The sequence below is a fragment of the Siphateles boraxobius genome, unplaced genomic scaffold (assembly GCF_051911475.1).
Source record: "Siphateles boraxobius isolate OS27281-9 unplaced genomic scaffold, OSU_SipBor_1 47, whole genome shotgun sequence".
NCBI classification, from domain to species: Eukaryota; Metazoa; Chordata; class Actinopteri; order Cypriniformes; family Leuciscidae; genus Siphateles; species Siphateles boraxobius.
The window spans coordinates 2,811,499-2,839,322 of record NW_027509108.1 but is presented as its reverse complement, the minus strand read 5'-3'; the positions used below and the strand labels follow the sequence as shown (position 1 = coordinate 2,839,322).

The following is a 27,824-nucleotide window of genomic DNA, read 5'->3' as shown; positions in this document are numbered from 1 at the left end:
TTGAAAGTCAAGCTTATACGTATGTGTTGGTATCTTGGATTGGAAATCGAAATAAAACCAGGAAATAAACAGGATGTTTTTAGGATTTAAAAAAATATAAAAGCCAGAAAAAAACTTTTTAAATATAATATCTGTATGTCACTAGTCAGAGCTATAAAAGAGGAAATGACGCAGTTCTGGTTATAAATGAGGCTGGTGGACTTGAAACCTTCCTTATTTCTCCTCAAGTGTCAGTTGGTGACAGCAGATGAGGTGTCCCGCTCTACGGTATGACCCGTTTATTATCTGTTTTTGTTTTGTTTGTTTGTTTGTTTGATTATAAAGAGACATAAACATTTTGAAGTATTCTATCTGTGGTCTCATTGATGTCACATTGACAAAGACAGACTTGCTTAATGATAAAGAACACAAATTGAGCATAATTTCTGCTCATATTGATTATTGTCTGTCAATCTCATCTCATTATTGGACTGATTGTGTTGTAGGTGTTGCTATGGTGATGTCAGTCAGAACGGCTCCTCTTCTTCTGATCTTTCTCCTCATGATTCAAGGTACGTCTCTAATGGTTTTCTGTATGTTATGTTCAGTGTTTGCTGTCTTGTGTTTCCATTTGTCGTTCTTTAATACAGTCGAATGTTGTTCGTTTGCTCATTGGTATTGAAAAAGTGCATTTAGTTTGATTCAATATATTCAAATAGGAATAATAATGATTTGCCTGCCATTGGAGCAATATAAGCATGAAGTACCACATATGTCCATCTTTGTCTTTCCTTATTAATGTCGTGCTAAAATATCATCATTACTTGGCTTTTCTGGGCAAATATTTAATTATGATATTAATTGTAGCTTAATATCTAATTAATTTGATTAATATTTTCATATTTAGACAGTTTTCATGCTTCTGTATCAGATGTTAAATTCTGCTTTTCCTCAACAAACACAAGACATTCAAAGACTGAGCAAATATATTCTATTAGAAACTGCTGCTTTATTTAATATACATTTTGTTTTTCAGGAGTTTCCAGTGATGATGATGATGATGATGATGATAAGGTTTCTAGTGATGATTGGAGTGTGAGTTACAGTCCTTCACACATCTGTGCACTGAAGGACTCAACAGTGACAATGAGATGCACTTATAAATACCCTACTGGACGTCAGATCGAGAAAGTGTTCTGGATAAAAACACGTGTTGATCCTCGAGATCTGTCTGATGATCCTGAATACAGTCAGAGGCTTCAGTATCTGGGAGATAAACAGCAGAACTGCACCATCAGACTGAGTCATGTGACACTGAAGGATTCGCGCATGTACTATTTCAGATTCATCACTGATAAAACTGATAAAGGGAAATATACTGGTGTTCCAGGAGTGACTCTTACTGTCACAGGTGACTTTGATGAGGTTTATCTCTTCTTCTGTGCATTATGTTGAATAATAATCAGTGTATGACAGTAGCACTAGATATAATGTGTGTGTTGTGTTCAGATCTTCAGGTGGAGTCTCCTGAGAAAGTGACAGAGGGAGATTCAGTCAGTCTGACATGTAAAAGCAGCTGCGCTCTGACTGACAGAGCAACATTCATCTGGTACAGAAACTCACTGAAGATATCAACTAAGAGTAAATTCAGTAACAAACTCATCCTCAATCCAGTCAGACGAGAGGATTCAGGCAGATATAGCTGTGCTGTAGACGGACACACTCACATCTCTCCTGATGTTCAGATCAATGTCACGTGTGAGTACAGAATTTCATTATTTGAACAAATAAAAATGTGTAATTTGTAAATCTCAAACATTATTTCATGATTAGCACATCACCTGTGACACATTATAAACATTATTCCCACATCCCACCTACATTTTCTAGGATCACCAAATGACATGTAAGGGTTTTGTGTTTACAGTTTAATAATTATAGACTATATACCTCCCAACATAAAAGAGGCGTCAATCTGAGGATAGTGCTCAAAAACAACATGTATGTGTTAGATATTGAAAAGGTCCATGGCAGCCTCTGGAAGAACAGCTTGGTCTGTTGTGTGTGAGCTCATATGAGCAGTATCACACATGCATAGTGAATTATTCAAATGAAACACTTCCTGACCGATTTCATGTTAGTTCTTAGCCCTTCCTTACAGGGAGTTCACCCAAAAGTGAAAAGTCATTATTTCCTCACCTAATGTTGTAATGCCCTATTACCTTCTTTCTTTCTTCAGACCACAAACTCAGAAATTCTAAATGAATTAATGAATAAATGTCCTGCTCACGTTCCTCCACTTAATTTCATGGCAGTAGATCATGAGCAGCTTTAACCCTTTGATGCACAAGCTATGCAAACCCCTTCTAATGCACAACATGCGTCTAAAAAGACCCATATTCATGTGTTATTTCAGTCAAGGCTTAATGTTTCTTTGCTGAATCTTTAAAATATATCGATTTTATCATTTGTTATTCCAGGTATTCATTAAATATCTTGTTTTTGATTTCCACAAATCATTATGTTTATGTTTCCTTTCTTACTTTGTAAACAAACACAGTTTTTGTATTTCTACATCAATTTTACATACACAGGTCTAAAATGAACCGTATTCATTTCCTATGTTATTTCAGTCATGGCTGAGTGTTTCTTAGCTGAATCTTTAAAATATATGTATTTTATCATTTGCTATTCCAGGTATTCATTAAATATCTTTGTTTTTGATTTCCACAAGTCATTATGTTTATGTTTCCTTTCTTACTTTATAAACAAACACAGTTTTTGTATTTTCTACATCAATTGTACATACACGGGTCTAAAATGACCGGTATTCATTTCCTATGTTATTTCAGGTGGCTTTGACAGTTACAGATTTTAAAATCAAAAAGGCGGGGGGAAAAGGACCCCAAACTCTTAACACATAGAACCATTTCAGCATATGAAGGCTTATTCAAGATGATACGGTTCTTAATATAACTTTTAGGCCTATTACATGTAAATAAACTTTAAAAACCCATCTTTTTTTAGTGTAGCTAACATGTCAACAGCTATCTAGCTAATAGTATTGGACATGTTACTCTTTCTCACAAGTAATTTCTCACTAGGACTTCATGGTCAAGGTAACCATAGCCTAATATTCAAATGTTATGTCCAGTTATTTTTTTTACAAAATATCAAATATTTTCAGTGGTTAAAATAAAATAAGACTTGCATCAAATATACAAAAGCATCAGTGTTGAGTTGTGAAATGTGTGGCAGGTGAATAGTATTATGTAATACTATAGTAATAATATATGCAGTTAATATGTTCCTACTTGCAAACATGTGCAAATATCAAAGGTTTCTATATGGGTCATTTTTGACAAATGTATGTAAAATTGATGTAGAAATACAAAAACTGTCTTTGTTTATAAAGTAAGAAAGGAAACATAAATATAAATATTTAATGAATATCTGGAATAACAAATGATAATATACATATATCTTTAAAGATTCAGCAAAGAAACACTCAGCCATGACTGAAATAACATAGGAAATGAATATGTGTCATTTTAGACCTGTGTATGTAAAATTGATGTAGAAATACAGAAACTGTGTTTGTATATAAAGTAAGAAAGGAAACATAAACATAATGATTTGTGGAAATCAAAAACAATATATTTAATAAATACCTCGAATAACAAATGATAAAATACAAATATTTTAAAGATTCAGCAAAGAAACACTCAGCCATGACTGAAATAACATAGGAAATGAATACGGGTCTTTTTAGACCCATGTTGTGCATTAGAAGGGTTGCGATACATAAACAATTTTTATTCAAAAAGTAAGAAGGGAAAATTAAAATAAGGATTTGTGATGATCAAAAACAAGTTAATTGAAGAATACCTGGATACTAAATGATTAAATTAATTTCTTGCAAAGATATAGAAAATAAAAACTCAGTCGGGTCACTTTAGACCCATGTTGTGCATCAAAGGGTTAAAAAATATATATGTAAAAGTATCCCTGAAATGAACCCCATAAACCTGTGTCGCATATTTCAAGTGTCCTGGGGTTTTATGACAGGATTTCGTTAAAAAAACTATTATTTAGTGAAAAATCCTGAACTTGGCTGTTGGTATGACTTGAAAGTTGTGCTTTCATGCGACAATTAGCACAAAAGCATATGACCAAAGCTCACAATTTTTATTTTGAATTAAATAAACATAAGTTTACTTTCCTCAGCTACTTTTATTGACAGTTTTGAGCACTTGGATCCCGGGCCTTTGTTTACAATGTCAGAGATTGAACTCTTCCACTCTGATGATGACTTCCTCGTTGCCCAAGATCCTCTGTTGCATTTCAATGATGCAAGGAGCACTTGCGTTCACTAGGTTCATCTCCATCATCAAGACACCCACCATCATCTTCAGCTTCCTCCTACACCTCGGTCCGTCCAATAAGTCCCAGACGCTATATTGTCCTGATTCCCTCTTTTTCTAATCTCCTCATTCCTCTCCAGGCTCCAGAGGCCGACCCAAGCGTGAGGTTGCCTCCGCAAGCGGCCTCGGCTCTGCCGTTTTTCCTCCGAACACACTCTCCCCCAAGCTAAATATCCTTTCACTCTGTTCTCCGCTACGCCAATGCCCATCCCACTGAATCCCACAGCATTGGAGTCACCCCCTGTTGCCAGCAACATCAGAGCACAGATCCTCACAGAAATTCAGGCTTCTTGCACCAGAATCCCAATCCCAACACCAGTACCTCACTATTCAGAGCTTGTATTTCCATAAACCACCCTCTGAAATCCCTTCTTGAAGACTCTCTCAATTGCATTCTTCAAGTCGTCTCCCTAGAACCCTCAATCCTATTTAACCGAAGTTGTTTAGGTCTGTACACTTCACATTCAACCTGCTTTTTGCCGATTTTTCTCTGCTCACCATGCTTACACTCCCGCAGCAGTGTTATCTATTCCAACCCTGCAGGAGCTCCATTTCTCCGTCCAACTGGCTCATTGAATAGTTGGAAAGCAAGTTGGAAAAACAAGTCATTTCCACTGCCAGAGTAGTATCATCTCTTCTGCTGCTGCAGGAGCTCACCCAGACACCAACATAGTGTTGGCCCAGATCGGAATCCACAGATGTGGGCCGGATCTGGGCCTACACTATGTTGCTTTCTGTTGACCATTCCCAGCCAACTACCAGCGAGGCTCACCCATACAATGCCACAACAACCAAACTCCCATCCAATGCAAGAAGCCCTCCTGATCCAGCGACTTACCCCCTCGCTACGATTGGCACACCATCAGCTTTGCACTCCATAAGTTTATGAGGGGGTTATCAACATCTTTTTCTGGAGGCTGTCTCAGGTGTTTTGCATCTTTCTAGGGGGGGGGGTTTGATACACTAGGTTCATAATAATGTGCTCCATCTAACTTATTTGTTAGTGTGAACTCGTGGAATGATGTTTCATTAACAAAGTTCACGAAGAGCATGTTCAAATAATTTATCCAATCAACATGTCAACAGCAATTATCACGTTTATCCTATCAGCATGAGAAGAGAGAGAGAGGCCTTTATGCAAACAGTCGACTCACCTACGTACCTTGACAGTTTTCAGCCTCCCTCCACCACCCCGACTCCTCACTCTTGGCTGGTTCCTTACACAGCCAGGAATATGGGAGAGTATTCTGGGTTTGGGCCAAAAACTCTGAGCTCTGAGCCCTCTCCTCGAACAGCATACGCATACCATCTACTCTATCTAACTCAATTGTAAGTTTGTACTTGTGAATCCCTTACGGAATCAGTGAACTTTAGCTATGTTTGTTATTATTTATAATGTGTCAGGGCAATGTCCTTAAATACAAATCAAAAAAATATCATACCTTCTGACCTCTTTTTTAAAAAAAATGTCAAAAGATGTGCTTGAACCGTTCTCCTGGCCATTTTGAATAAGTGTGAAAAATGGTGAAAGCTTGCTTGACTGTGCTCAATATTGGGTTCTGATTGGTCAGTCGCTGTTATTTATAATTCTTTAATAATCAAATAGAGAATTTACATGATAAGTGTTACATAATATACAACACTGTTAATCTAACACCGTGTCCTAACCAGACGCGATGCAATAACTCCAAGCAACTTTTCTCAACTATAAATCATCTCCTCAAACCTCAGATCCCCCTACACTCAGAGAACTTGTAGGAGCGTTGCAATACCTTCATCTCCTTTTTCAAAACAAAAGTTGAAAAGATTCGTTCCCTTCTCTCCAGCTCCCCTGCCCTCCAGCCCCAGCTGTATCTGCTCCCTTGCACCTGCCCCCTCTTTTCCCTAGCCCCTCTGTTCCCCCAGTTACATCCACTGACCCTCAATCTGGGACTACACGGCTCTTTTGCTGTTTTACGGATAGCACTCAGCATGACATCGAAGACCTTCTAAAGAAGATGAAGCCTTCCACCTGTGATCTGGATCCTTTTCCCTCAGCCTTGATAAAAAGTCATTCCTCTGCAATAAGTCCCATGATCACCAAAATCATCATTCAGTCTCTCCGATCTGGCCAAGTCCCTAAGTCTCTGAAAACTGCGGTCATTAAGCCAATACTCAAAAAGCCCTGCCTTGACCCCGAAGTACCTGCCAACTACCGCCCCATCTCCAACCTCCCTTTCCTGTCAAAGGTGCTGGAAAAGGTAGTTTCTGCTCAGCTTCACAATCATCTCATAACAAACAGTCTTTATGAGAAGTTCCAGTCTGCTTTTCGCTCTGGCCACAGTACGGAAACTGCCTTGGTCAGGGTCACCAATGACCTGCTGATGACGGCTGATGCTGGCTCTCCATCACTTCTCATCCTTCTCGATCTCACCGCAGCATTTGACACCGTGGACCACCATATTCTTCTACACCGCCTTCACTCCTCCATTGGACTCTCTGATACTGCTCTGGCCTGGTTTACATCATATCTCACGGACAAAACTGAGTATGTATCCCTGGGTGCTGCTAAATCGGACACACACTCTTTCACTTGTGGTGTCCCTCAAGGATCTGTCCTTGGCCACATCCTTTTTACGTGGTACATGCTCCCCCTTGGTCATGTCATCGGCCGGCATGGAATATCTTTCCATTGCTACACTGATGACTCCCAAATTTACATCAAAACAAATCCAAACCCCTCTGCAGCACCTTCCACACTTTACACCTGCCTGGAGGAGATAAAGACGTGGATGGCGGCTAACTTTCTGCAACTCAACAGCTTAAAAACGGAAGACATTCTTGTTGGCACTCCGCACCAGACCCGGTCATCCACCATCACCAGCATCACCTTCTCTGGTCATGACATCCACCTCTCTTCCTCAGTCACAAACCTTGGTGTTAGAATGGACCCTCACTTGAGCTTTGAGGCCCACATTAAACATCTTTTTAAAACCTCTTTCTTTCATCTTAGGAACATTGCAAAACTTTGCCCAATGCTCACTTTCCCTGATGCCGAAAAACTTGTCCATGCCTTTGTTTCCTCCAGGCTGGACTATTGCAATGCCCTCCTTATCGGGATCCCAAGCAAGAACATCAAGCAGCTGCAGTACATCCAGAACTGTGCGGCTAGGATCCTGATGGGCGTGAGGAAGTACCACCACATTACACCCATCCTCAAATCGCTCCATTGGCTTCCTGTCCAGTACAGGATTGAATTCAAAGTTTCCCTTTTGTCCCATCAGTGCCTGCATGGCACTGCCCCCCTATATCTCAAACAACTGTGGAATGCTCTCCCTATCCATCTAAGGGCCCCACAGACTGTGGACTCTTTTAAAAAAGGTCTTAAAACCCATCTTTTTAGAAAAGCCTTTTAGGGCTAAAAGAGTTATTTTAATGTTTCTGTTTTTAATCTATTTTGTATTTGTAGAGCTCTGAGGTCATTGAATTTATGTAAAGTGCGTTATAAATAAAATCTATTATTATTATTATTATTATTAGATTCCAGCAACAAATAATTTGTCTGTCCACACTAGACGCGACGCGACTGTGAGATGAGTCAAAATCAATCAAAACCCACAGCCAATCAGAACAGCGTGTGGGCGGAGTCTCACGGCAAGTGCACAGCACCAGAGAGTAATCTTGACGGCTACATAATCAAATTCACAAATATTACACCATTTAAACATTATTAAATATACATAGGCTACTGAGTTACTAAAACAATATTTGTCAAATAATACACTTGTTTGTTCACAGTTTGAACGTTCTTGTTTCCATTTGTTTCATTTCAAGATCTGAGGTGAATTATCCATTTTTGCATTTACAGCTACAAAGCTGGGAGAACTAAATGATATTCAAGGTCATTTTAACATTAAATAAAGCACATAAACAGTACCTGAGATTATCATTGCCACACTTTGTGTTTGTTGTTCCAATGCGACGTCGCAGAAAAATAGACATTTTTTCAAAAATAGAATCGTCGCCGTCGGGGCTTGTTAGGGCAAAAACACTGATTAACATGGAAAAGATACCTTTTATTCCACGTTGCGGCATCGCGTCTCCGCGTCACGTGTAGTTAGGACACGTGTAATGCGGGTACGGAGGATGGTGGTTTTACAGATGGGATGCTTTTTGTTTTTCAACAAGGGAGGTGCCATCCCCCCGCATTAACCTCAAATCAAGCCCTGGGTGTAACCTAACAGCAACCAAAATGCAATGTTGTGAAAACATCTAGTCGTTCCTGAGTTGCTGTTATTAATGTTGACAACAAATATTTTCTAAATATACTGTAGTCTGTGATCAAAGACAAAGTTGCATAGTTCCTTTTATGCAATTTTTTTATTTTCATTTTTAGACCCTCCTAAGAGCGTCTCAGTGTCCGTCAGTCCATCTGGTGTAATACTGGAGGGAGATTCAGTGACTCTGAACTGCAGCAGTGACTCAAACCCTCCTGCAGAAATCAGCTGGTGTAAAGGAAAAAGGTTTGTAGGATCTGGAAGAATCTACAGCATCTCAAAGATCAGCTCTGATGACAGTGGAGAATACAAGTGCAAGTCCATCAATAAGCATGGAGAGAAATACTCTAAAGCTGTGACTTTAAACATCATGTGTCAGGTAATGGTATTTTTATATATATATATATATATATATATATATATATATATATATATATTGACAAGACATCCGCTAAACATCTGTGATCGAACAGTCTCATAACAATTCGTAACTATCTTACATTTTTGAAAACACCGGTATGTGAATAAAAGTTTATATGAATTGGTACAGTCTCATTTATATGTTTTTGTAAGACCTGCTCATGGGTCTGGTTTAGGGGTGCAGGTTCCTGCTAATTTTTTTTTGCAAATCTTTTTTATTTTATTTTTATGATGCGATCTTTATCTTTATCACATCTTAAAATTAAAACTATTTCTCATGAGATCGGGCTGTGAAATTTATTTAGTAGATTAATAATTTCCCCTTTTTCATGATAGATGCTCCCAGGAGCGTCTCAGTGTTGATGCGTGGATCTGGTGTAATAGTGGAGGGAGATTCAGTGACTCTGAAGTGCATCAGTGCTCAAACCCTCCTGCTCTGAACTTCAGCTGGTTTAAGGAGGATGAAACCTCAGCTGTTGGATCTGGACAGAGTTTCAGTGCACTACAGAGTGGACGCTTCTACTGTCAGGCTCACAATCAACATGGATCTCAGAGATCAGACGCTGTAACTGTCACTGTTAAAGGTAAAGCAGCTCATATGCTTATATTACTCTTTCTAAAGTGATTCAAATGAATCATTTCAGATATTTTACTCTTTTGTCTCAGTTGCAGGACGTCTGGTGATATTATACACATCCATTGGAGGGGTTTGTGGAGCTGCAGTGATCATTACGATGTTAGTGATTTGGTAAGATCAGTGTCTGTGTTACTCTGTAGTGTGTGTGAATGAATGACTGACTTAGAAAGTTAGAAAGTTGTGAATACAGTGAGACGTCATGATGAACGAGAGCTAAGGCGAAATTTCCCGTCCTATCTTTCCACACTGACAGCTACTCAGTTCACTAGTTCACACTTACAAATAAGTTAGATAGAATAAATGGTATGCATATTTGGCGTGCTGTCCGGGGAGAGGGCACCGAGCTCGGATATTTGGCCCGAACCCAGAGTACTCCCCCCTATTGCTGGTTAAGAAGTAACCAGGGGCCTCATGTATCAATCTTGCGTACACACAAAAACTTTGCTTACGCCAGCTTTCACGCTCACGGTCGGATGTACTAACAGTGAAATTAACGTGAGAATGTGCGTTCCTCCACGCCAATTTCATGTCTGGCGTACATACATTTCTGATAGTTTTTGTCCGTTGGCGACTCTTACAGGCAATGAAGTTAAGTTGCAAACATTACACAGCGAATTGTTCTACAAGTCTATCGCACTACCACCTGTGGGAAGCATTGCTATTAATTAGCAATTTGTAAAATGATTTACATATATTGTCACACGAGCCTTATGGGAATATTCTATCAATTATGCAATTAACGAACATATAAAAGCATATGCAAATTGATACAACCCTTGGCAGCTTTGGCCTTATTAGAGGACATCCGTGGCAGAATCCGAAGAGAACGAGTTTTTAGGGACCACAATGATTTTCTGGCCCAGGATGATGACTGGCTTATCAGCCGTTTCAGATTTCCAAGGGCTATATCCTCTTTGAGCTCTGTGCAGAGTTGTGTCTGAATCTAGAGAGAGAGACAGCGAGGAGCCACGCAATACCCGTTCCCTTGCAGGTGCTGACAACACTTGGTTTCCTGTCAACTGCTTCTTTCCAAAGGGAACTGGCAGACCGCTCAGGAATAAGCCAGTCGTCTTTGAGCCGCGCAATACCAGCGGTGTTTGTCGGGATCATCCGCATGTCTACCAGGTATAAGGTTCCCATATGATGCAGTTGACCAGCCAAACATTAAAACGCAATTGCAGTGATAGCCGGTTTTCCTAATGTAATCGGAGCGATCGACTGCACACACATTCCTATAAAGGCGCCATCTGAAGAATAATTTGCATATGTGAATCGGAAACATTTCCATTCAATAAATGTGCAGATAATATTGGTTACCTTCGTGGCAGTCCTGTAGTAAATCCGAGTCTCCCACAGCAGCAGATACTACTCCAGAGACTAATGCGTCACCCATAATTGAGGCAACTAAGGGTGTAAGTTCATCGACCCCTTTACTACTGCCTGTTCTGCCCACACTTTGTCAGTGCGCAGCAGTTCTCCATTTAATGTCCAGCTTTATATCAGACCATTTCTTTTTAAGGTCATTTACAGTGCGACTTTCAGATCGCACCGCATTGACGGCATCAGCCAAACTCTTGTTGTGGCAAAAATTCATCTTAAACAAACATCACTGCGTAAGAGACACTCAGAGTCAAATTATATAAAATAGAAGTATTTATTCTTGCAAGAATAGGAGCAGTCTAATACACAGTTGTTACCCTGTGCAGAAGAGTGACACACCCCCAGACAGACTGAACTAGCTTTTATCTTAGTTTCAAGGCCTTCTTCCCCCCAGAGCCTTCCTCCCAGTAGTTTTCCATAGACGTCACTAGTTGGCCCACTAAGCTCCCCTGCACCAAATGGCCTTCTGACATCTAGGTCAGAGGTCCTTGTTCGTCTGTTCTCTGGAGTGTCTCCCCCTTCTGCCTCCCCAGGTACATAAACAGAATCTTCTCTCACTACAAGTGAGAGACACACATGTGACATTATTTGAATCATCTATATTTTACTAAAGATCAATGAATATCATTAAAATTGCCACCACAACTCCTCACTTTTTATCATTATGATTACCCATAATCACAATAATAAACAATAAGACAAATTTTAAGTCATATCATCACACTTATACTCTTCATCTCTGGTTTTCACTGACCACTCTCTTAAACATTTGTGAAATAACATTTGGAAAAGTAAAAAGCTTAGGCTGTTTTTGTGGGGATAGTCCCTTAGTATTAGCTAAGGATAGTATTAGCAAGCAAGTAAAGACTTTATCTGCGGCCGGGCTGAATGAATAAGCACTGTTATTGCACTCCCGACCTAGGTCGGACCCTCAGTCACCTCAGTATAAACAAGAAATAGTGTATAGTTTAAGTAGGAAACACATCAATTTAACACCCTGGTTATCATTACACATCTTGAAACCCACATGGCATTTCAACAGGCTAAGAAATACGAAGAAATAAAAGTAGAATAAAATCCCTCATTTCGACCCCTCTCCTTGTACGTCAACACATAGCGGATAACCACAGCTTTTAACCTTCTGTTCATATCAAAAACATTCATAGAAATAAAGAAAAAGAAAAGGAAACATACACTTTAACACATGTCACAGTAGCTCCCACTACTTGTATCATCATATTTTGTTCATCCAATTGAACAGACTCCCAGCTTTAACCAGTCTCTGTACTGAGCTGGAAACACATTATAATGCATGGTAAACATAACAATATTGATAATCCTATCGCTGAAATTGGTAGTACAGTACCCCCAACCCCCCAAAGATTAACCAATCTTATCCATTTACCATCAATCCACGCCCATTTCCATACATCGCCTCCATTTTCCTAACCATATTTTCTTAACTTTTAACTCGATTCAGCCAATGGTTTTACTTAGTAAGCTCTATTTAACACCATATTTAATAAATTCTATCCAGAAAAGGTTTTATATTTTTTTTTATCCATTCTTTTAACCAATGTAGTTGTTCAAAATTAACTCTAATATTTCCATTACGGACACAATCAATATATTTTCTACATTTACAATCAAATCAATACCTAGTTTGATTCAATCAAACAAAATCATCACAAAAACAGATTCTTCTGTTAAACTTAAACCATCAGTTGTGTTGATCATCTCGTTCGCCCCACGGACGTTCCGTGTTCTTTTACCTTTAACTTTTAATTCAAACATGCTGTGGTTCTACTTAATAAGCTTCAACAATTATCCCTATAATTTACATTAATTAATAGATCTTCTCTTCCCAAAAACATTTTCCTTAAATATTTCCTAATGAATAAGTAACCAATCAAATCTTTTGATCTAGTGTATATCAATACTAAGCCCTATTTTGATTTAATCGAATCAAATCCTCAAAATAATCACAAAACCACATTCTTAAACCATTAGTTGGTTCACATCCTCCTCCAGGCGTGTTGATCATCTCGTTCGCCCCATGGACTATGGGATGGTTGTGGCCTGTTGGTGTAGGTGAGAGGCTTGGACCCAGGTGTCACACTCTCCAACCATTTTCTGATCCTTATAAGGTTTTCCCTTAAATCACGACCGCACCCCCACTGGAGTGAACTGTCACCTGTGAATGGAGACCTTAAGTATTTTGTTAGTGCCCGCTTGACCGCTCCCCTTTGGTGTGACCTGTGGAATCAACAACCTGAAACATTATCTCCGGATAATTTCTTGCTTACTTAATAGCACTCGGGGTCCTTTTACCCTGAAAAAACACTCAACCCCTGTCCTCATGTCCACACAATATTTATACATTTGGAACAGAATTAGTTCTGTTTGATCCAATCCTTCCTGACATTCTGTAAAAGGAAAATTTTAAGTTATGCGCTGCGCAGGTGTAGCACCTTTCTGCCACACTAATAACCCAGGCCAGGACAGTTAGCCAAATTCATCCATAACCATTATTTTAGTGGGCACATTTTGCCCTGTCTCCCAATCCTGCATGCTCTCTGTAAAGAGAAACAGATTTCGAGGTTATTGTCAGATAGTAAAGTACGTAGTTTCTTTTGTCTACTGTTCTCCCGTGGCCTTCGATGCCCTGGCGTTTCCTGTTGAAACAATCTTTGTTATTGGTGTGTGCGGCACACTCACAGACATCCATTTTGTTAGGCAGAAAAAATGGCTTCTTTCAGGGCTTTTATCAAATTACCCCTAGTGTTCTCCCAACATTTATTCAGCAAATGTGAACCCCTTAATAAACCATATTTGGCAATTGTTATACCATCTCCCTCTTGATGCACGACACAACTCGAGCATCAATTTAACATAACATTTAACATAGTGTTTTTATAAAGTTTGCCATCAACACTAACCCAAACGTTGTCCTTCAGACAAATTTCCTCCAGACATCTTTCTCTGCCTCTGAAACAAAAATATTACATTCTTCACTTAAAGCCACAATCTCATCTTCTTATCGAAGTATTTGAAAGGCAACGGCCCTCAGTTTCACAGCGTATTCTGCTTTTCAGGCCTGTTGTTTGGTCTCTCAAGTCAGTCATCTACAAACATTTCCAAAGTCATCAATTTTCCCTATCAGGTGAGGTCGTGCTGTGCAGACTTGGTCAATGTCAGTCAATCATTTCTCCCCCTTTGTTCACAATAATCATAAATGTGAGGGGCTCTCTTGATAATTTCATGTTGACTTAGCCAATATGTCACTTTGTTGTTTCCCTCAAACCTACAACATTTCATTTATCTCAGCCCATGCCAGATGGTGATCTACAACTACACAATTCCAATTTACTGATCTTCAAATCTACATTATGTATGACAAAACTATTACTACCAGACAGAGCTTGATGGCCAATCAACTTAAAGCTTGTCCCATGTTCTGTATTGTCTCTTCATCAGAATTATCAGCTTCTTTAAAATTTGTCATTTGCCTTAACCCATCTGTAATGATAAACTCATTCCAGAGGTTAATGACGCAATATACACACCATTCAGGCGGAATATTAGTGCCCCAAACTAATACATACAAGACATAAAGTGCTGTCACCATCACACACACACACTCATACTAGACACACATATGTTAACTGTTCTTTCTCAATGTTCACTTTTCTTTATATTATTGCTAAAAGATTTAAATTTTAAATAAGATTTTAAACTTCCCATTTTCCTGTAGCTTCTACCTAATTTTACATGGTATCTTAACCACTTTCAAAGCACGTCTGTTCATTATTCATTTGATTTTTAGACAAGTCAGCTGGGTTGTTTTGTTTCATTATCATTATTTTGCTTCAGCTTGCTCTAGCAGGCAGATAACAGAAAGACAGACACAGTTACCATCCCTTCCTCCAACTCAGGCAGTCTCTCTCACTATAACAAATAATTTTTCCACCAGCCTCCTAAGGCTGTAACTTAGACAAAATTTGTATTCATTACAATAACCTTTGACCATTCACCTTTGTCATCCAGACTTTCCTTAAATCAAAATCTGTCTTCATCTTTAGCCACCACCATGTCTAACGACCTTCAAGAGTTAAAACTATGTCATAGACCTATTAGTTCAAAATCAACACTATGATTTTCCTTGCCCATAAGGCAAACCAGTACATAAAAAGTTTTGCTACTGTCTCCACAACAACTAATGGGAATCACTTCATGGCCTCAGCTGGCTCTTGAAAGCCCACTCCTGTTAGCCCTTTATCTATAATCTCCATCAGGGTGTTTTCCCCTGGCATATTTGCAGACGCTTGTCACAATAAAAAAACAAGCCATACAACTAATGCGGTTTCTTCCGGCGAGTGGTATATATAGAGGAGCTTTGCTTTATTGGGGAGACATGCCGTGACTCGTCACCGCGTCATCTCCCCTTAACGGCATAAGTACGCTGCTGGCCTCACAGCTCCTGCTCAACCCTCATACCTGTCTCACATAACACACCTCCATTCAGGAGATGCCCAATGACTTTACGTGATCCACTCTGGCTTAGGTTGCCCCCTGTCTGGCCAAAGAAGGTCTTACCCGTCATCGAGATGGTCACTCGTGCCCACTGGTGACCGCTCTTTCCAATCACACAATCAGTTCTCTTCAACAGACCTCAGCTGTTTTCTGGAGCTTAGGTAAGGCACGTTCAAGAGTCACCAGGGCCATTCGGATTGCCTAATAGTGTTCACACAGGGAGACAGGTCAATAACAACAGTATTTAATCACTTAAATCCATTAACTATCTTAAAAGCAGAAACCTAGCTGCTTAGATTATACTCAGTGAATTTAGATCACAACCGTACATTCAGTGTACTTCATCTGTAGCCGGAGCCATCGGTCCTGAATGGTGGAGACTAAATGAGACAAAGTTGTTACTGGTCCTAAAATACGCTAATCAAAATGTCACCTCTATCGTTTAAGGTCTGTATTATTATTTTAAAGACTTCTTTAAAGTCATTCAGTTTTACTTAAATCCATTTACAAATACAAATTGCCCTCTGAACGGCAATGAATTCTTTTAACCTCTCCATGTCTATGATTTTCAACTTAAACATTGTGCTTTACTTATGACACAGGCTCAGATAACAGCTTTTAGCTGACATTGAATCAGAGAGAGACTCTGAGGCATTCAGGACTGGTACACTGCATTTTCATAAAACTTTTAACATCAGACTTTATCTACCATATTTTAACTCTAGCCCAGCTTAAGGCATCTTTGCCAGAAATTACATGTGTTTCAAATAAACATATTATTTATATTTGTCTTTTGCCCACCTCAGGGAATTTAGACATTACAAATTTCCACTCAGATTGAGTCTCTGTCGCACTGGCAGTTTCAGGCACAACACACATCAGATTTAGATAAGCGAACTGTTTCATTACAGCCAATAGCAGACTTTATCTTTTGGAAGCAAAACATCAGCTTCTAGTTCTTTCATGGTCAACTTTTCAAGCTGTTTGTTTAATCAGATGCCTTTCAACACATTTTACATTTAGCAACTGTTAATTCAGTAGCCTACTGCTTCTGCTTATTTGTTCTTACATAAAAATAATTATTCTAGTTCTCAATAACGTTTCACATTTCTCAATCTCAATTTTAATTGTCAAGTTCTCAACCATAGTTTAATATTTGACTTAAGTTTTCTCTTGGAGTTTATCAATCTCCAATTAGGATTCACACTAATTTTGACAAGGCTTCTCTGCATCTTTTACAGTTATTATAAATCATCTTTGAGATCTGTCTCTCTATATTACCTTTACATATTTTGCAACTCACATTTGTTGGAGTCACAAAAGATTCACTTTAAGACTTCAATCTTTTGACCTTGTTTTTTTATCTCTTATTTCTCAGACCAAAAATTGTCACTGTCGTCATTTAAACACTGATCTATTTTCAACCCCACATTATTATCAGAAATGTGTCACGTGTTAAATGGTCCTGCTGACCACAATCAAGACACTCTCTGTCATCTGGTTGGTTCGTGTGTCAGCCTCAACTACAGCATCAGACACCTTGCAGTTTGATCACTGTGAGCTTCCAAAGGGCTTCAACTTAACTGCACACCCTTGAAGCAGTGTGTGTCCCATTCAGGAATGCAAACAGACCCACTGATAAGCAGTTCTCTGTATTCCTTTGACCATCCACCAATGGCGGATTCAATCACAATAGCCAACTAATACTCTTCCTCATTATTATTGGCAGAACATAATTTCATGAGCAGCACAGAGAATGCTCAAAATATTCGAATTTGTTTTCTGTCTTTACCTTACTAATTTGGTATTATCATCAACAACACTAATTACAAGTACTGTTGCTGTTATCCCAGCTTATCTTTTACAAAACATCATCTGCAAATCTCTTCAAAATGAGATCTTCAGAGCAGAGCTGTTTACAGCATTTGCTCTCTTCTGTCTCACTATTTATTTATTTATTTATTTTCCCGGACTGTTCAGTTACTCTTCATAAAGTGTAACAATTTGTACATCATTATTTTCATTACAACTGGTTTGAAGCCTTTTCCCTTCCATCACATGGTCAGTCTGCAGATTCAACTTAATATTATCATTATTGTCTCAGTCTTATCTCTACTGTTTCTCCAAAACAGATTATATTACTCAGTCCGTAAATTACACAGACAACCATTATAGCTACTTGCTTCAATACCCTTATTTTCTTAACATTAATAAAATAAAGCAGATATATCATCATTTCAATCATTATTTTATCAAAATCTAGAATTGTTCCCCATTCTGCTTAAAACATTCTTCATATCATGTTAATCCCTGTCAATCATACAATGCCTTATTTTATTCTAAAACTTTTCATATCATTTAAACAGTTAATTTGACTTCCATAAATTCTGTCAGACCATGTCTATTTTCATCACATATAGTTTTCTAGTATATTTCTCCTTTCTTTTCCCTACATGCCAGTTCCTTCATTATCCTCTCCTTTCTTTTCTCAAACATGCCAGTTCCTTCATTATCTAACCAGTACATGATTGTTTGCACAATCCCCACACACACATGTCTCACACACCACCTTTTTGTTTTTTCACTTCCCTCTTCCACCAAGTCTCACTTACAGTTCCCTCTATTTCACACAGACAGCCTTATTGCTTCTTCCTACTTCAATATCTAAAACATACATTTCCCCCCATACTTTCCTAGTTCTACAGAAAACCGGTGTATCAAATTTGGCATGCTTACTCTGAGATTTTCCCATACTGGCTGTTTTCTGTTCCCTGTGGATTTCTCTTCAACGCGCGTTTTCTCTAATCTGTTTAGGCGTCCCCAACAGACCCGATTCTTTCTTTTAACCCAAATCGGTCGGGTTGCACTATTAGTGCCCTCCTAATTAAGGTTTACCAAAAACTGTTCTGGTTCCCCCTAATTAGCCTCAGTACCTAAAAACAATTTGCTCCGTCGTGGAACAACTAATTTTCAGGGTACCTATCTGTTTGAAATCTCTTGATCTGTTACAGTTCTCACTTAATCCCAGATTATTTATCTGCTTGAAATTTCTTGTTCTGTTACAGACCTCAATTAATCTCAGATCATTTTCCCTCGTATCTGTTTGAAATTTCTTGATCTATATAGATCTCAATTAATCTCAGATTACGTACCACAGAAACAGCCTTCAGCCAATATGGTTCAATTTCACTCTTCTCCCCAATTAAACTGAATTTAATTAACTTACCCAAAAGAAAATAAATTGAACTGTCTCTTACCAGAGATGCTTCTGTTGCCACCGGGTTCTTTCAATTGATTCCAGTGGAGTTTCTCCTGGCCCTGATAGCGGTCGGCCCCTCTCTCTGAAATTTACGAGGTAGAGCTGGAACTGCTCAGTCCAGGTGGCCAAACACCGTCCGCTCTCAGGTCCAGAAGGCACTTCCAAGGAATCCCACTCTGACACCAAAATTGTTGTGGCAAAAATTCATCTTAAACAAACATCACTGCGTAAGAGACACTCAGAGTCAAATTATATAAAATAGAAGTATTTATTCTTGCAAGAATAGGAGCAGTCTAATACACAGTTGTTACCCTGTGCAGAAGAGTGACACACCCCCAGACAGACTGAACTAGCTTTTATCTTAGTTTCAAGGCCTTCTTCCCCCCAGAGCCTTCCTCCCAGTAGTTTTCCATAGACGTCACTAGTTGGCCCACTAAGCTCCCCTGCACCATATGGCCTTCTGACATCTAGGTCAGAGGTCCTTGTTCGTCTGTTCTCTGGAGTGTCTCCCCCTTCTGCCTCCCCAGGTACATAAACAGAATCTTCTCTCACTACAAGTGAGAGACACACATGTGACATTATTTGAATCATCTATATTTTACTAAAGATCAATGAATATCATTAAAATTGCCACCACACTCTCCCACTCATATTTTTTCCTTTGGTTATTAATTCCGGACGACAAAGATCCAATTTTTTTTTTCTCGTTTCTACCTCCGATAGTAGCACCTCCGATTCACTTTCTGTAAAGTTTTGTTTCTTGCCGCTTGCTTTAGCCATTTCGTAGACTGCTTTCTTTTGCCAAAGTGGACTCATTACCATATTTAAATGTATTTAATTAAGGGAGGAGACTGGGTGGGGCGTTGTGCTCGTGCATGTGCGCTGATTTTTACGTTAATTGGGATGTACAAAGAGAATATGCGTGGGATCCTTTGTACGCAGAGATTCATACATGAAGCTGATTGGATAGACATGTTGATTACTAATTGTCGACAGCTGGTGGGAATGATGTGATACTTGGATAAATTATTTGAACTTGCTCCTGCATAATGCATAATCTAGTTAGTGAATAATGAAATCTGAAGCTCATTACTGCAGTAAATCCTGAAGATAGAGCAGTTTCATCACATTCAAAACGGCAGTGCCATGTCCTATAGAGAAATATTGGTTAAAATCAAATCTGTGTATTAAACATCAAATAGGTTCTGATTGGTTGTAATTGTATAAAATCATTGTCTTTAAAGGAGAAGCTGGTGTTTGAAAAAGAGAAATTGCACACAGGAGTCTCAGGTGAGAAAAAAATGATTTGGTTTTCAGAAGTTTACTGATCAGGTAAATTAATTTGTAACTAAAAGTGAAAGTCTGAATTAGTGACTTTTTCGGTAACACTTTAGAATACGGTTCCTTCGTTAATGAATAACTACACAAGAACCAATGAGTAACACAATATTAACAATCTAGTAGTAATTATTAACTAACAAGAAACTCTGATTAACAAACTAGTAAGTAATAGCGCACAGATGAAAGTGGTAGTTCACTATTAACAAATCAATAACTACTGTTTTTTAATGCTTCCCAGAGAACTACTGAAAAAGTTTATTAACAATCTAGTAACTACTATTAACTAAAAATAAACTCTGATTAACAAATTAGGAAGTAATAGTGCACATATGAAAGGGGTACTTCAATAACTACTATATTTTTTATGCTTCCCAGAGAACTACTGAAAATTTTCATAATTCATACAAAACTAATCAATAACCAATGCAGGATAAATGACTAGCACTACATTAACATTTGAACTGCCACTGTAAACGAATACACAAGGTTGTTTACATTATCAATATGTAATAGCACAGCAGACTGATAATAATTGGCCTATGCTGTCTATTTATCAACTGAATAATTTTAAAGAAATGGATTTTTAAATACAGTAGTCTGGACCTTACTTGTCCTGTGGCCAATTTTCCGGCATTCCTATGGACTGATATTGAATCACTAGAGTCACGGTGACGACTGGAACATATTGAGTCATCAGCCATCCAAATACCATATAGAGTGAATTTATTATTTAACTTACCTCACAAAAAAATATGTTTTTATGTATGTCTCCTAGCTCATATATATATATATATATATATATATATATATATATATATGCGTGTGTGTGTGTGTGTGTGTGTGTGTGTGTGTGTGTGTGTGTGTGTGTGTGTGTGTGTGTGTGTGTGTGTGTGTGTGTGTGTGTGTGTATCTTGTGAGTGAGAAGATTCTACACTTTATTGGCTTTTCATTAGTAACTACTGTCAGAATCAAGGGAATAAACTAGTAATGACTCAAGTGTTACTAAATATTTCTATGGGAATTACTAATTATTTGGATCCGTATTCTAACGTGAAGATCATGGGAACTAACTAGTAATGACTCAAGTGTTACTATACTTCTAAAGAAATTTTCTAAAAGTATACTAAAGTTCACCAAAAATCTCAAACGCTTGAAATGACTTTTGTGTTTGGTTGCACAAATCATGACTAGATCATGTAGTAACACTTGAGTCATTACTAGTTAGTTCCCATGATCTTCACTTTAGAATACGGATCCGAATAATTAGTAATTCTCATAGAAGTATGAAGTACCACTTTCATCTGTGTACTATTACTTCCTAATTTGTTAATCAGAGTTTATTTTTAGTTAATAGTAGTTACTAGATTGTTAATAAACTTTTTCAGTAGTTCTCTGGGAAGCATTAAAAAAATCGTAGTTATTGATTAGTTAATAGTGAACTACCACTTTCATCTGTGCGCTATTACTTACTAGTTCGCTAATCAGAGTTTCTTGTTAGTTAATAATAGTTACTAGATTGTTAATATTGTGTTACTCATTGGTTCTTGTGTAGTTATTCATTAACGAAGGAACCGTATTCTAAAGTGTTACCACTTTTTCTAGTGAGTTGCCTATAGACATTATTTATTTTCTCTCTATTCTGTTTTTGGTAACACTTTATTTTGATTGTCCCTTTGAACATTTTGTTAACTATAAGTAACTTTGCAACTACATGTCAACTAACTCTCGTTAGAGTATTAGTAGACTATCTGCTTCATACCTGCAAACTCTTTATTGTGTTGGTCCTCCAAGAAAAGGGGTAGGCAAGTTCGGGCCTAGAGAGCGCTGTCCTGTAAAGTTTGGCTCCAACACTGAGAAAAACCTCTCCTGTCTATAGCCTTAGTAATCCAGAAGACATTGATTAGCTTGTTCAGGTGTGTTTGATTAGGGTTGGAAGTAAACTCTGCAGGAATTTAACAGTGACAGTGGCAGGGCCCTGACCTCGAGACAGTCTACTGCAGGTGTGTCCAACCCTGCTCCTGCCGATCGACTGTCCTGCACAGTGTATCTCCAACCCTAATTAAACACACCTGCCTTTAATTTTCAAGTGATCCTGAAGACCTTAATTGGTTGCTTCAGATCCTGAAGACGTTAATTGGTTGCTTCAGGTGTGTTTGATTAGGGTTGGAGATGAACTGTGCAGGACAGTCGATCGGCAGGAGCAGGATTGGGCACCCCTGGTGTACTGACTATAAGTAACTTTGCAACTACATGTCAATTTATTCTAACCCTAACCCTACCAGTCTACTACTACTCTAGTGAGAGTTAGTAGTCATGAAGGTGCAATGTTACTTATAGTCAACAGAATGTGTTTAAGGGACCATCAAAATATTGTGAAATTCTGTTTTTTCTTTAATGGCAAAGATGAATCTTTCCAGACCTGATCATGACAGACGCAACGCTTATGATGTTGAATTGAGTGATCCTGTGTATGAGAATATAACGGTAAGTGTTTCCTACAAAAGAGTAAACTCTCTTCACTTTTAGCCAAAATAAATTAAATGCTAAATGTCAGTGTGATATAACTATCTATATTGACAAAATATATGGAAATTTACAAAACACACTCCTATTTTTACTTTTACCTTCATTCATAAAGGCTGCTCAACTTGATGATTGTAACCCTGAACTGGACTCGTCTCTGTATGAAAATCTTCCAGTAAGTAAGAATACCCACTAGATAGAGACAAAACCCAATCTATTAGCCTTTACTTATGACAAATGTTGTTGATGCTTTTATTTAAATATTTCATTATTAATGTTTTCACTTTCCTTCTTTCTTATTCAGTCTAACAAGATGCTGTAATGTTTTGGACACAGTAAATATTACAGCCTTTATGCATCTCGTGCCATGATGATGTGACTGAAGTAATTAAGGGATCATTTTATAGATGGATGTGTGATAATGTGTTTCTCTTTATGCTTTTTTATCATGTATGAATCTTACTTCATTGAGATTATTAATGATTTTGACCGTGAGTATCAGTATTGTTCATGTTTCCAATAAAAGGCAGGAAAAAAAATAAGGCTCTAGTGTAAAATTCCACACTTTTCTGTCATTCAATAAATCAAGAATAACAGCATAACAAATATTGAAGACCATTACACTTAGAGATTGCTAGAGAGAAAAAAAAATAGATCAAACTACATAAGATTATTAATATAAGGATTACTGCACAAAATTACACTCGCAATCTTGCTTGCAATGTTTCGGAACAACAACATTTCTATAAAAAAGTCCCTAATATATAGCAAGTTAAGTTTCAACTTATTCCGTCTACGACAATGAAAACAGTTCCAACAGAAAGCTTTTCTTCGGGTTTTCAGTCTCCCGCTCGGAGCGATACTGCAGCCAGCCAGAGAAAACACGGGCGATAATAACAATAACTTTATTTTCAAGAGTGCCTTTAAAGCAGCTAAAGTAAACTTAACCTTTTTAACTTAACCTTAACAACGGATTTTCATCCAATCTGGTAAATATGACACGCTTCTCTGCCTGCGAGGAGATGTGCAAAGATGCTCTCAAATGCAAGATGTGTTTTGCCAAGTACAGAACAGAAATTAAACGTCTACAAGAGCAGTTCAGAATTCACTTCCAGGTCTTTCACGTCATGCAGCCTCGCATATGTCAGGTAGTGATGTGTGATACCACTTAATTCCTATTCGATCCGATACCAAGTAATACTGGTATTGTCGATACCAATACTTTTTACGTATTTTATTTGTAGTGTGATGTAACAACTAGTTTAAAGTAAAGTAAACACAGTAGTCACAGTAAGCAGTGCAAATGGAGTGTAGATGGAAGTACAGAGTACGGACGGAGATAGAAATTGTTCTTTTGTCTATTGTCCTCCCTGCCATGACTAGGAGCAGGCCCGGATTACCCAATGGGCATTATGGGCACGGGCCCAGGGGCCCATGCACACTTGGGGCCCAAGCGAGGGGAAGATTTATTTATTTTTTTCATTTCCGAAAACGGAGCGTATATTTGCACTACGTGCCGGCCCGGTGCCTGTCTTTTTAGCAAAAAGACGCTCGACACAAAATAACTACTGTAGCATAAGGCGTGAGGTGCATCATGATAGCTTTTGACGCGTTTGGCCAGAGTTCGAATCCGCCTTTTGCCGAACTCGCTGTTCGCCGAACTCGCTGTTTCCAGTGTTATGAAAACAGTAGGTCAACAAAACTACAATGCATTCTTTAATTCCCTGTCTTATTCTGCCCTCTGGCATATCGAAATTAATACAAACCTTAACATTAAGAGACGGACGGTGTTATTAACAGACAGTAAAAATCATACTAATAATACTATGTAAAAAAAATCTGATGAGCCCAGAATATAAACTCAACGTGTTTAATTACACGTTATAAGCATTGCCGAAATACACTCAAATGAGATCGACTCAGAAAAGACGTCAATAAATGCACGCGTCACCTGCTACATCCTCTTTGTTGCATGTGCAAATTATGATCACTAATACAAAATACAACATTTTATTCACAAAAATGTCTCTATTTGTAGAAATTGCTGCACATTCGTTGAATTCTGAATTTTGAACACATAAGTTGAAAGCAATTTGTTTGTGGATAGTAGGCAGGCTATCCTAGAAGAACATATCTGCAACATTTATCAAGTTCACGGATAATTGTGCGTGCATCTGATCTATTAAATTAGTATTATTAATCATTATGATACTAAAATCATAATAAAGTATGTATACTACAAAAAATCAGATGAGTCCAGAATATGAAAGTAACGTGTTTAATTTCATGTTAAGTATTTTCCTCCCATATAAAACATAATAAAAAAGCTAAATGTGGCTTTATGCATATTAGAATGTCCCCTTATTATGTCGAAATAACGACTTATTATTATATTGAAATAACGAGATAAGTTATTTTTCTTCCTCTTTTTTTCATCTTGCGGGTCACGGCTTCCGTAGTGGAAAAGTACTGTAACAACCCGCGGCCCGCCCCTGCGCAGTCTTCAAATAACCCCGGGCTGAATCTAGCGGACTGTGATTCAGAAAAAAATGAGTGAGAGAAGCGGTTGTACTAAACGCAAAACGAAACAAAATGAAAAAGAGAAAAAGAGGAAAGGGGAGGCGTCTTTATTAAGACAGGTTCCATCTATCAAAACATTCTTCAAATGTAGCCAGGCCGAGGGCGAGGACCAGGAGGAAAATCAGGGTGAAGAAGAATGTGTGGTAGACTTTGACGAGCAAGCTAACCAGGGACTTGAGGAGGCTAGTGTTAGCAGCGCAGCACAACCTGCTAGCTGTAACTCCCAAATAGGGAAACAGTTTCCAGAGACTGGATCACCTATTCACCATCTACAGGTAATATTTTTTGCTTTGCCTGTATTCTTTTTTTCTACCAAGAAAAGTCAATTTGTTAGTGGTTTTTTTCTGACTGGAAACACCCCGAACGTGTGCGTGAGCATGAGAAAAGCACAGAGCATTGTAATTGCATGTTAGCATTGCTTCGGCGCTCATCTGTCACTCGGAGCGGGACTGTAAACGCTAAACTGGTGCAGCAGCTAGATGAAGAGAAGAGGTATTGGCGGGAGGTGCTCAAGCGGGTTGTGGCTGTCATAAAGTTTTTAAGTGAAAGAGGACTGCCTTTCCGTGGCGATGATGAAATACTTGGCTCACCACATAATTGTAACTTTCTTGGCATTCTGGAAGTCATCTCTCAGTTTGATCCTTTCCTCGCCGAGCACATTAATAAGTATGGACAGAAGGGTAGGGGCAGCACATCCTATCTTTCATCCACTATATGTGAGGACTTGATTCAGCAAATGGGTGACAAAGTAAAAGCTATCATAGCTGCAGAGATACAGCAGGCAAAGTATTTTTCTGTAATAGTGGACTCTATTCCTGACCTGTCACATACCGCCCAGCTGACATTCATTTTTAGATTTGTGAGTAAAGAGGGGAAAATAATTGAACGATTTGTTGGCTTTGTACCAATTGAGATCCATACAGGGGCGAGTCTGGCTGACACTGTAATGGCTATGCTTGACAATTTAAGCTTAGATATTGCAAACTGCAGAGGCCAGGCGTACGACAATGCAAGCAATATGTCAGGGCGTTATAATGGGCTGCAGGCTCACTTGAAGAAAATTAATCCATTGCATACCCTGCGCAGCACATTCTCTCAATTTGGTGGGTGTCAACAGTATTGAAGGCAGCTGTCAACATGCAAGTTAGTTCTTCGGCCTCATGCAGTCCCTATATGCATTTTGTGCGGGTTCCACTCGTAGATGGAACAGATTCTCAAATAATGCAGACATCAAGGTAGATATGACGTTGAAATCGCTGTCATCAACACGTTGGAGTTGCCGTGCAGATGCATCTAAAGCCCTTTGTGGAAATTATGCACAAATCATGTCTATACTTCAGAGCATATCTTCTGATACAGGAGAAAACCGTGACACACGCAACGAGGCAGCAGCACTGTGCTCAAAATTGGCCACTCCTGACATGTCAGTTTTGGCACAGTGTCTTAAGCAGATTCAAAGTGACAAGTGAGGCATTGCAAAAAGCTGATATGGATCTGATGACTGCAATTTATCTGTTCAAGTCTTTGAGATCATGGGTTGGATCACTTCGAGACCAATTTGACCATTTTGAAAGATCTGCGAAGAACATTCCCAGTGTGTGCCAGTCATATAAAGATGAACTGCAGAGGGACAAAAAGCGCAAAGCATTTTCAGAAGAATGTACAGAGCATCAAGTAACTCTGAAAGGCCGGGAGCGATACCAGGTAGAAAACTTCAATGTCATTATTGACAAGCTTGTCAGCTGTTTAGACCATAGAGTGGATGCATACCGGAACATTAATGACATCTTTGGGATTCTACTGAACATGGAATCAGAGGATTTGCCCACTGTTCATAAACAGGCGGATGCACTCTGCGCTTCATATCCTTCTGATTTAGATCAGAACCTTGCAGATGAAATTATCCAGTTCAGATACTTTATAGAGAGCGAGCAGGATAAGTCTCCTCAAAAACTGTTGCAGGTGCTCTTGAAACATGGTCTGCAATCAACTTTCCCCAATGTGTTTGTAGCCCTACATATTTTTTTGACACTGCCGGTTACAAATTCTGAAGTAGAAAGATCTTTTTCAAAAATGGCAAGAATAAAAAATTATCTTAGAACAACACAAACACAAAAGTGCCTCAGTGCACTGTCACTGATGGCCATTGAATCTCAGCTGGTCATGGACTTGGATTTTGATGACATTGTAACTGAGTTTGCTAACAGCAAAGCCAGGAAGAAGTATTTTTAAGGGCAGCCGGAGAGCGGAGAGGAGGAGAAAGACAGACAGACAGACAAAAAGGTGAGGAGAGGAGGAGAAAGAAAGACAGACAGACAGACAGAGCCTGAGGAGAGGAGGAGAAAGACAGACAGACAGACAGACATCCCCTGAGGAGAGGAGGAGAAAGACAGACAGACAGCCCCTGAGGAGAGGAGGAGAGCATAAGACAGACAGACAGACCCTGAGGAGAGGAGGAGAGCATGATACAGACAGACAGACCCTGAGGAGAG

The 27,824-nt window shown here is 38.7% G+C and overlaps 1 protein-coding gene and 1 pseudogene across 2 annotated transcripts in view; one reads left to right on the top strand and one right to left on the bottom strand.

The window, feature by feature from the left end:
- Nucleotides 1-27,824, bottom strand: part of LOC143710510 (B-cell receptor CD22-like) — a 773,497-nt gene that overhangs the window by 481,808 nt on the left and 263,865 nt on the right. The gene's annotated exons all lie outside the window — the stretch shown is intronic.
- On the top strand, nucleotides 72-27,598 carry LOC143710462 (B-cell receptor CD22-like; annotated as a pseudogene). The gene is made up of 9 exons (XR_013194555.1): nucleotides 72-565; nucleotides 1,054-1,390; nucleotides 1,489-1,737; nucleotides 8,779-9,033; nucleotides 9,416-9,663; nucleotides 9,746-9,827; nucleotides 20,133-20,178; nucleotides 22,633-22,713; nucleotides 22,868-27,598. The product of XR_013194555.1 is annotated as a B-cell receptor CD22-like (transcript).